The sequence below is a fragment of the Pezoporus flaviventris genome, unplaced genomic scaffold (genome assembly GCF_033815535.1).
Source record: "Pezoporus flaviventris isolate CSIRO_AGI_PZ_B2104156 unplaced genomic scaffold, CSIRO_AGI_Pfla_v1 ptg000013l, whole genome shotgun sequence".
NCBI classification, from domain to species: Eukaryota; Metazoa; Chordata; class Aves; order Psittaciformes; family Psittacidae; genus Pezoporus; species Pezoporus flaviventris.
Window position 1 is genome coordinate 35,704,422 of NW_026892561.1, and position 11,958 is coordinate 35,716,379.

Below are 11,958 nucleotides of genomic sequence, written 5' to 3' on the forward strand. Positions count from 1 at the left end.
CCCCGCCGGCTTCCTGCCGGCCGCAGCGCGGCGCGGGCCCCGGGCGCGGAGAGCGCAACAGCGGGCCCGTGGCCCGCCCCGCGCGAGGGGCCCCGCGGCGGCCGGGCGAGGCCCAGGCGGCCCCGTCCTCCCCCCTCCCCCCCGCCCTGTCTCCGCGCTCTACCTGGAGACCAGCGCCAGGCGCATCCTGCTCGGAACTAGCCCGCGGGCAAGCCCCACGGGCAGCCCCGCCGGACGGAGGGCCGGCGCGGCTGCGGCGAGGAGGAGGAGGAAGAGGAGGAAGAGGAGGCGAGGCGGCCCTTCCCTTCCACGGACGGGCGCGGCGGCCCCGCTGCGCTGCAGCAGCCCGGGGAGCGCGGGCTCCGACTGCAGCTCCCCTCGCCCAAGATGGGGCTCAACTTCTCTTGCGCTGCACCCTGGGAAGGGCGCCGGCCACACCCCCCAGACGCTACGGCGTGATGACGTCACGCCCCGCCAGAGCATAGGCGGGGCAGGGAGGGGTGGAGCGGAGCGGAGCGGGGTGTGTAGTGGCCCTTTGGAGTATGCCACCAGCCGCTACCTCCCCCCTTCCCTTCCCTGCCCGGCCCGCCTTGGTCCCTCCCGGCTGCCCGCGAGCCGGCGTCGGTTGGGCGCTTGCTTAGCGCCGCTGCGTAGTCCTGGACTAAGGCTGGCGGGCGTCCGTGCGCGCTACAAAGGGAGAGTCCGATCTCCTCAAGCCAGGGCCGCCGGAGCTCGGTCCTCCGGAGGCGAAGGTGACCGTACCTCAGCCTTCATCGCTCCCGGGGAATGGCAGTAGCTCCGGTACAATAGGAAGTTACTTCAGAAACTCCTCTAATTATTAAAATAATCGTATTTTCCAGCCGGAATTTATTTACAGCCCATTTCTAGTCATGCTTTTATATTAATAAAGGCAACCAATTCCTAGCTATTTCTCGTCATTCCCGTTATCATTCTCACAGGCCGACTCGCATCATCTGCATTTTGAATCGGATCCTATTGCAGAGCAGCGAGCAGAGCGGCACGCAGTCTCGCCGATGGGGCGCTGTTAGTACCGCGTTACAGCACTGGTTTTCCGCTGTGTCTACTTCCTGCTGGATACTCTTTTGTTCCATAGCTACATCATACTGGTGGTTCATACCCAAACCATAAGAAGCCTACCTTTGGCATCTTCACGGGCTCACCTCTCATAAACCCATGATATGATATATGTTGTATGATGCATGATATATGATATATATTTTATATATGATAGCCCAGTATAGTGGGAAGTGTCCCTGCCCATGGCAGGGGGGGTGGAACTAAATGATCGTAAGGTCCTTTCCAACTCAAACCATTCTATGATTCTATGATACGGTATAGCATTTCATTATATCCTATTTCAGTTCTTCCAGCCACCAGTGTCATTATGGCTTTCATGTGTGATAATCTGGTCCCAGTTTGAACAGTCACACGTTGAACGTTAGCTCATCCTGGCTTTTGTGAAAGATCACAAAGTGCTTTAGAGACCAGTTCTACAATATGGAAGATCCCCAGTGCTTGCTTCCCTTCAATCCAGCTGTTCCTTCAGTTCAATTCTTCCCTATAAATCATAGAATCATAGAATAATTAGGATTGGAAAGGACCTTAAGATCATCTAGTTCCAAACCCACTGCCATGGGCAGGGACACCTCACACTAAACCGTGGCATCCAAGGCTTTGTCCAACCTGGCCTTGAACACCGCCAGGGATGGAGCATTCACAACTTCCCTGGGCAACCTGTTCCAGTGCCTCACCACCCTTACAGTAAAAAACTTCTTCTTTATATCCAGTCTAAACTTCCCCTGTTTTAGTTTTAGCCAGTTACCCCTTGTCCTATCACTACAGTCCCTAATGAAGAGTCCCTCCCCAGCATCCCTATAGGCCCCCTTCAGACACTGGAAGGCTGCTATGAGGTCTCCACGCAGCCTTCTCTTCTCCAGGCTCAACAGCCCCAACTTTCTCAGCCTATCTTCATATGGGAGGTGCTCCATTCCCCTGATCATCCTCATGGCCCTTCTCTGGACTTGTTCCAACAGTTCCATGTCCTTTTTATGTTGAGGACACCAGAACTGCACACAATACTCCAGGTGAGGTCTCACGAGAGCAGAGTAGAGGGGCAGGATCACCTCCTTCGACCTGCTGGTCACGCTCCTTTTGATGCAGCCCAGGATACGATTGGCTTTCTGGGCTGCGAGCACACACTGCTGGCTCATGTTCAGTTTCTCATTGACCTGCACCTCCAAGTCCTTCTCCACAGGGCTGCTCTGAATCTCTTTCTTTGCCCAACCTGTAGCTGTGCCTGGGATTGCTCCAACCCAGGTGTAGGACCTTGCACTTGGCATGGTTAAACTTCATGAGGTTGGCATCAGCCCACCTCACAAGTGTGTCGAGGTCCCTCTGGATGGCATTCCTTCCCTCCAGCATATCAACTGAACCACACAGCTTGGTGTCATCGGCAAACTTGCTGAGGCCGCACTCAATCCTACTGTCCATGTCACTGACAAAGATGTTAAACAAGACCGGTCCCAACACTGACCCCTGAGGAATGCCACTCGTTACTCTTCTCCAGCCGGACATTGAGTCATTGACAACAACTCTTTGTGTGTGACCATCTAGCCAGTTCTTTATCCACCAAGTGGTCCATCCATCAAATTGATGTCTCTCTGATTTAGAGACAAGGATGTTGTGTGGGACAGTGTTGAATGCTTTGCACAAGTCCAGGTAGATGACATCAACTGCTCTACCCCTGTCCATCAGTTCAGTAGCCACATCATAGATAATATCATCATAGACTGTTGCATCAGTTCAACAGTTCAGCCAAGTTGTGATTTATTTTGCAATTTGGCATGCTAATCCATCTCTTCTGTATCTAGTTTCAGGAGTATTTTCTAATATGATATTATACCAAATACTTCTCTAGCTTCAACAGAGATTAAACCTAACGCATTAACAGTGTAAGAACTCATATATATTAGAGTTTTGTGCTAATCTGGCATGAGCCACCTTGGTAAATTTATTCATTACAATCAAGCATGCTGATTACACAAGTCTTTGGCAATTGTCTTTCCACATTTTTTTTTTTTAACTTTAATTTGAAGTTTTTATCAACTGTGCTAGCCCAAATTCCAGAAAATTTCTGCAAGAGGTAAGCATCATTCACTTTATTAGCATCTTCCTTTACTGAGATACTTCAGGTGGTCAGAGCCTCCATCTTTGAACTTTCATTTTTCATTATCCTGTCACACATTCCCATTTCTTCTCAGAGAGAAAAGAATTCTGACAATCACCCAAGTCTCTATTTCTTTGAACATCGCCATCGTTTTCACCAGCCTGGTGAAGACGCTCTGGTATCATTCAGTGGGGACATGATAGTGTTGTTTGACCAAGCATAGAACATAACTAATTGAGTTTTCTCCACTAGACTCAGGTCAATGCCTCACTGTTTATATCGTGGCAAGAAAGAAAGCCCAGCTTTTCTGGCTGTGCTCCAAGCAGTGGACTGTCTGTCAACATACACACTGAGTAGTCTCTTTCAAGTCCTGGATAGGAGCTTATACCCCATTTGTTCTGCTTTTGGTAAAGCATTCTGTTCTGTGGTACCTTGTGAATTCTCCTTATGTGTATAATGTACTTGATGCCATGTCTGTGTGCATACACTGTGCCAAGAGTTGCTTTTCTCATCTTCTTTGGCACTTTGTCTTCTGCCTACTTCTTTCTATGCTAGTATGAACCTTCTTCTCAATTTTGTTTCTCTTTGTACTAGCTTATGACTTATTATTTCCTGTCCTCATATTCTTCAAAGTCTGCCTTCTAGAGTTACTTCATTCTGCATATGCTAGATGATTAACTGTCTATGTGGCATCCTTTTTCCTCCTTAACGATTTTGAGTTCCAATCTGAACACCATTTGTAATTCTTGGATTTCCTCCTGCTATACAGAGTTTTTGCTCCTGCTACGACATGATTCTGTCAGGCAACACTTTCTGGAGTAACTACTAGCAGGTACTCACTGGAGGATAATAATATTTTTTTTCTTCCATTTACTGTCATCTCTTAGCCCTCTGATAAAATCTACACTCTTAGAATTCATCTTTTCTGTCCAACCCTGACTTTGAAGAGGGAATAAAGACAATCCCCCAAACTTCCTCCCAAGCAAATGCTCTCCAACACATAATCCTGTGTTTCCTGCACCCTCTTCACTGCATGATTTCAAATATACAAATGTTATATAAGAATTTTAATGTACAGAGTATAAGATCTCTAAAAATGAGTAGCATTATCTTAACACCAATTTGCAATGTTAAAACTTTGCATTTCAATCTAACAAATTTCTTATGTCCACGAGAAAGTGTACTTTTGGTGTCGGACTTGCAGTTAGACCTTGAACCCGCCATTAGCCCAAGAGCTATTACTCCTTGTTCTGCAAGTCAACCAAGTATAATTTAATAACAGAATGGAAGTCTATATTTGAGCAGAGAGGGCGATGCTGCTTTGGCAAGTTGATTTTCATTTTAACAGGCGGCATATTGATGTGCCTGTGAGTTTTTAAATTAGTCACACCAACAATGAATTAAATAGCCAGGGGAAAGTCATATGGCCAAAGATATATAATAACGCTATATTATACAGCGCTACTTTTTATAGCACAGATCTCAGTGAGGTCAGCAGGAGTTCTGGGTTTTTTCCAGGTTAGTATGAAAGCTGTAGGGAGGTGAAGCAGCTGGGACTGTATGTGACATAGGTCTTTTATAAGTAATGATGCTAATCTTTGGGGAAAATCTCACAAAGGCAAAGAATAGGAAACAGTAAAAGCTTGAGATTACTTTTGTGTATAGACTTTTTTTTTTATTTCTTAATTTTCAAATGAAAAGCATTGGGGCATTTTAATTGAAACAGACACTTACTAAACCCTCCATTCATGAACTGTGTGTATATGAATACTTTAACATAACCTAAAATGCAATGAGGAATGGGCTATTTGGCTGACATTTAGTGAGGTCTAGGAAGGGAGACAGGGAAATTAATAAAAGATAAAATAGGGAAAGGATGAGAAATAAGAGCAAACAAGATAAACTGATTCACTAACAAACCAGAAAGGTTTCTGAAAAGTCAAGCATAAAAATTGCTACAGCCCATGGCTAGGTTAGCCAAGATATACACAAACAATCCACACAATGGCCTTGGCAGCATTACACTGATAATATTTTTGCAAGGTTGAATTAGTGCTGAACAATATTCTAGTATGCTGGGCACAAACATACTGATATTTTTATTATGTGTCAAGCATGTATGTATTCCTTTTTTGCCTTCAAGAAAAACATCTGCCACAGTTAGTTAAAAGAAATTCCCACATGACTCCTGTTTGAGCTCTATGAGTTGACTGTATGGGACGCTCGTGATTTCTGTGTGTACATGCCTGCATTCCTGTTTTTTCAAGAGGAAGACCTTCAAAGGACAGATTTAGCAGGTAGTGGTGAGGGCAGCAGACTCCTTTTCAGTGCTCCTGTGTCATCTGACAGAGAGTTTACTGCCATCGCCTTCTACCATTAGACATTTCACTAGCAGGATCCCTGGACAGAGTTTCAGTGAAGATGAGAACTAGTAGAAGCTTTACACACTTGAAATTCTCTTCTTTGGGGACTGCAGGTGAATTCACATATTTTGGCATTCAAGAATCATGCACTAGCCATGTGAAATCTTTCACAAAATCTCTCAGCCTCAAAGGTGAATAAAGATGTATAATAATAGTATATCTGTCAATTCTAAATTTTGAAAATCCCTAATGATAACATTAAAAATACAATATTTTCTGAAAGAAAGGTGTAGGAACCATCAAAGGGAGTTGGGCTGTTTATTGGTATCTAGATTTCATGGGGTCAAATAATAATAACATTAATTACATTAGGTGATTATTAATAGCATTAGGTGATTATTGTTGAGGATTAAAAACTAGCTGGGGGAGACAGTGTGATCTAGCAGATTGAGTGTTCACCCAGGTATCAAGAGTTCAGGCTGAAATTGTTTGTATGGAAGTCAGCAAGGTAAGTTCAGGGGTTTACTTTTAATTTCAGTCTTACACCTGAGTTGGTATTTATCTGCAGTGTAGCCTTGTACAAGTTATTTTTCATTCTTTGTGCCTCTTTTCTATTTCTCTCCCATCTACCAGCTTGTCTGCAGATACAGAGAAGTCTTCAGTTCTCTGCCTGCCTGTTTTTGTGTGTTGAGTACTGAGACCTAAGTTTTGGTCAGGCAATGAAATAGTCTTAGAAATAGTAACATACTGGCACAATAATGGATAAGTGATAAGCAATTCATTTATCACTGGATTCTTTTCAAATTTGAACAGAAACCTAAGAGTTACTAAAAATTAAACTTTCATGTATGTGAGTTGAGGTTTAACAGTTTAGCACTTGAAGAGAGCACTCCCTTTCAGGTGACTCTTGTATCACAATCCTGCATTAACATCTTAAATTAAAAAATAAACAGTAATGTCAGACGCTCCTTTCCTTCACTGTAAGTTGCACATTTTCCATTTTATTAAAAACTAGTGGTGCTAGACAGTAAGACATTTATCCAAACTTTTCTTATTTTTAAAACTCATCTAAATGACCACAAATGATCTCAGACTGGACTGAGATGCAACGGTAATTTTAATTTGAAGTCCTTTTGAATTTCAAGCTGCAAGACATTGGCTGCAAGACATGGAAGACAAATTCCAGGTATACATATTGCTGGAGGGAGGAAGGGCATAGAAAAGGGTAAATGAGTTACTTGAATGTCTAAGTAGGATTTTTGCATTTATAAAGGCCACTAACTATCAAGAGAAACAGTGAATAGTAGCTGCAATATTTAGCTTTAGGCTCTTCTCAAACTCTCATGTGACAAGAAGCATGGAAATTTCCTCTTTCCTAACCCTAACAAAATTAAATTGCTCTTTTTTTTCTTTGCAGTTTTCATTGCCTTCTATATGGAATGTAATAGGCACTAAATCCAACAACTAATAAGAAAAATTAGTATGACCAACAGCTGAGAACAAAATGGAAACTGTTTACACACATGGAAACACATTTAAAGTGCAAATAGAAATAAATGCTATGAAATCTCATCAGTTGCTGTAAGCCTGATCCTGACCCCTTCAAAGTCAATAGCAAAACCCATTGAATGTCAGTGGGAGCTGTGTTTTACTTAACTGAGATATATTAAAATCTACAATGAACATTTGTACAGATAAATGGACAGGTCTTTAGCATAAAAAGCCCTTCTTCATGCCACATACTTTTTCCATACTGTCTTGTGCTGCACCTGAGGTGCTGTGCTGGGAGCAGCCTGGGGCAGGACTTTTCCTCTATCCATAAAGTGCCAAAGACCATTATGAATACCTAAACAATTATGTAAATAATTTAGGGAAATAATAGCATTGTATGGAACAGTTGCCTAAAGAGCACTGTTTCACTAGGGGAGTCTGAGGTTGTCTGCTAATTGACTAGTTATCGTCAATTGCTTCTGGGCTGTATAAGCCCCAGTGTGGTTTTCATCTCTTTGATTTGGCTGTTCTCATTTGCATAGTTGCTTTCAGCTTTGTTCTCTGCTGAATTCTGAATCATTTGTGGTTTAAAGGCAGAAAGAAGAAGAGAAGTGTAAGTGAAATCTGAGCTGCAAATCCAGTTTGGGATTATAGTACATTCCTGATGCTGACATAAAGTACGCATTTTGAAGTCATTATGAGGCAACTACCATGTGTGGGCACTAGCAATGAATTATTACTGCCAGAACAACGCTTCTAGGGAAAGCATAGAGCAAACCTGGGTTTTATCTGTAGTTTAAAAAACAGGAAATAAATCATGGCTTTAGGATATGTAAATCAGGTTAATCTGTCTTTTCTTTCTCAGTCTGAACATGAAACAGTTTATAAACTGTAGATATTTAGTTAATACATTGGAATGCAATGAAATATAAAGACACAAATTCTTCAATTTGATTCATAAATAGATTACAGCATTTTCAGCATTCCAGTCTTATGGTGAAGTGGAATCCAGATCAGGTTTCATTTAAACTAGTTAAAAGAGCAATTTGAATTGTTTCAGGTATCTTACATGGAGTTCAGCAGCATATTCTCTCACATATTTCAAATTTATACTGAGTAAAGACTGAAATCAATAGTGGAGAATATCCACGTATCTTCGATAGTCTTTGTATGCCTTAAGTCTTTCTGTTTGACATGAGTGTATTTTAACGGGAGATGTCAATAACTCATTGCTGGATTTCCTGAAACTTAGTTTGCTAGTTTTCTTGAATAATTCTTTGAACAGTAAACAATCACTTTATTTTGTGTATAAATGATTATTCAGTACTTTTACCAGATACACCAATTATCTCTCAGTGTTACAAGCATGAATAATGGCAGGGCATTTATTTATTTATTTTTAATTAACATTGGATGTTGTCTAAGCAAAAAGTGAATGACCACATTCAGATTTCACATAGCTAGTCAAATACTTTAAATAAACTGTGGCATGACTTGTAGTTATGGATCAGTTTGCAGTATTGAATTCCAAAAGTCCTTATGTAATATTTGTAGCATAAGTGTACAAGAAAGTGTGGAGCAGAAAGATTGTCTGTTTTTAAGATGAGAGAGCAGTTATGGGGTAGACATTAAAGCAATTACAATTCTGGAATTATATTATGTGGACAGCCTGTTTAAACAGGCTTTTCAGGGAGTCTTGGTTGTTTGGAATGGTGATGTCTGTGCTCTCTAATTACCTGAGGCAACATTTGTTTGGTTCAGGTATGTGAGAGAGTAAGGTTCAAAGGTGAACCTGTATTTGTGCCCCTCACATTTCACTTCAACAAGCACAATGCCTTTTCTTCCCCTTTTTACTACTTAACCATGCATTCAAGAGCAAAGGTTAGAGCTAGATAAATGAAGGTGTATGGGAACTTCTACATATTTAGGTTCTGAGTAACTTTTGACATATCTGTTGCTACAATGTCATGTGGGATACCAATTAGCCAAAACTGATTCCTGGCTTTTCTTGCATGAACTTGCCACATAAAGCTTACATTCCACAATATCTGCAACTTTTCTACAAAAGTACAAATGACGGTTTTGTAGTGGATTTACGGATTCCCTGGCTCCAAATGGAAGTTGTATGCAAAATATATACAAAAAAGTGATGCTTCTTTGGCTAATTCCTGCTTTCTCATCAGACTGTGCACATACTATAAAAGGCTGTGACAATGCCCGTATTAAACACTCATGATGTCAAACACTAAAATGATGTGGTGAATGTAAGCCTAAATTCTGTTCATAAGTCGTCTCAGTTTTTCTACTATTAAATTAATTTTAAAACTCACATAAGTAGTTCCACTGAAATCCACTGAAATAGAATTGACAGTGAAACAGAGAGATTACTCAGCAAAAATAAAAGTGTTAGAAGTATAAAAACAATAGTTGTTTGACAATCAGCATTTTGTATTGCTATTATTATTATTATCTTGTAATGAAACACTTCCATTATACACATGATTAAAAGAATAGGCACAATTTGTTATCCTTCATTATTAATACTAAAGAAGTGATCTCAGTATATATCTATGTGTGCAAATTAAAACACTTTCAGAGTTCTGTCTTGGGAACCTGAGAGAAATGAGAAAACAGAACATTTAGGAAAGTGATTATTCTGAAGCTTTTTGGAGTAAACTAGTGGAAGTGGTACAAACTTAATTCTGGGTTAAATCTAAAATATCACAATACTTAAAAAAAATCACTAATTGGATTTCCATAATAATTACCTAAAAATTCTGCATTAGGAGTCTGATCAATGAAACTGTCCTGAAGGTGTTAAATAGTGTAGAAACTCATTAGTAATAATTGCATAAGCAGTGATATACTATGCATTTTCATTTGGAGGAGGATTGTTTTTTTCTCAGTTGCACTCTAAATAAGTCATTCTGTCTGGATAAAAATTAGCCTGTAAATATTTTAAGTTAAGACCATAGGGTATTTTTCTTCACAGGCTTATATTCTGTTAAGGCATTAAGAGATATTGATACAGAGTGGTCTCCAAGAAGTGGATCAGTGGTCTCTGTGGGGAGTAGTCAGGGCTTAGTGACTCCCTCTTATAGAGAGAGAGGGGTGGCTGTTATTTGTTTTCAATTACAGACACACTCTTGCTGATGTTTGAATGAATTTGACAGAATCTGGAGTGAACTAGTAGATAGGCTGCACAGTGTCAGCATGGCTTTGCAGCAGTCATGACATCACAGCAGCCAAGACTAAGTGTGGAAGGATATACAACATACATGCAATAGATACAAATCAGATACAAAAACAGTGGAGTTGGGTTTTTGGCTTTATTCCAAGGGAAATCTTATGGTAGTGTTACTGTTAGTGGTGCTGACCTGTGTAATGCACGCCCAGTCACTTACCTGTGTCCCATCTCCCAGTACTGCAGCTGACCAAATATCCTTGTAACATACAGCAGTACAGAGGCCAGAAAGCGCAGAAGAGCAGCGGTGTCAGAAATGTGAGGTTAGTGTAACTAGGATGGGTCCTTTTGAGTTTAATGCAGTAAAACCCCTATTTCTGTTAGCTGTTGCCATTCCCAAAATAGTAGTAGTTGTGGATCTCAGCAGCTCAGTTGGAAGGTCCAGAGAGAACTTATAACAGGCTTTTGTCATGAACCGAATAAAGGGCAGGCACAAAAGGACTGTCTGGTACAGTGTTCATAGGATCATAGAATGGTTTAGGGTGGAAAGCACCTTAAAGATCATTTAGTTCCAACTGCGCTGCCATGGCCAGGGACAATTTCCACCAGACCAGACCAAGCATTGTCTGGAAGTATCCCATAAGAAAACAGTATTTTACCTTTACACTAGCAGGACTAGTCCCACAATTCAGTACTCTCTCTTTTTCCCCACCTACTAGCATTTACAGTAGTTCTAAAACAGATTTAAATGTGAAGTTCTACTTGAAACAGCCTTCTTTTGTACTGCTGTCAACGAGACAGAATCACAAGTCCATTTTACACTGGCTTTTGTGATGATCAGCAAGCACATTATATGGAGAAAATATTTGTCAGAAAGAAATAATTGTTTCCCACTCCTAAGAGTAATCCTAATAAGAAAAGTATGGATTCAACTTCAGTGCTTGTTAATGTCAGACCATGCTATTCTACTGCAAAAAGGCGGATATTTGCTTTTAGTTTACTCTAACAAGCAACTATTGCTTCCCCTTCTGCTTAACATGGTTTTATTTAATCATGCATTGAGTCTCAGGTACAACTGTTAATTCTGTATTGTATTTATATCAACAAAATTTACCTTACATTAATGGTTGCAAAAAGTAAATAATAATGTGTGCTGAGAACGTGGAAAACAAAATATGGTTTCTGGCTTGCCAAGTCTTCATCACTGAGTATATTTTTCCTTAGTGGTTGCCTTGCTGTAGTTGAGGGCTAGACCAATATAATAGTAGCAATTCTGTATTGATACATAGGAAAATAATTTTCCATCCTTCCTTTTCAAAAGAGGAAGCTGCTGATTTAATGTGGCAATGCATTCAAAGCCATAAAAAACAAATAAATTTTGGCTAGGAAAATCAAATACATTTATTGATATTACAAAAAAAATGTAGTTCTGTGACATTAAAACCTTCAGTTCTTATATGGTTATTTAGTTAGTGGTAGAACTAGAAGCAACACTATGACTCCCTTATTTGTGGATAAATTTACTGAATAGTGCAAATTTTCATGTGGAATTAAGTCTTTAAGCTGTATTGCTCTTTACTAAAAAATGTAGAGTTGGGTCACTGAAATAATACTAGCAGGCATACATGGAATGCGGGAATCAATCTTGAAATCACTGTTCAAGTAGAATTCCCACCAAAATCCAGTTTGGAAATAGGTGTGAGCAAACACTTCACCAGTTTTAGCAATGTCTG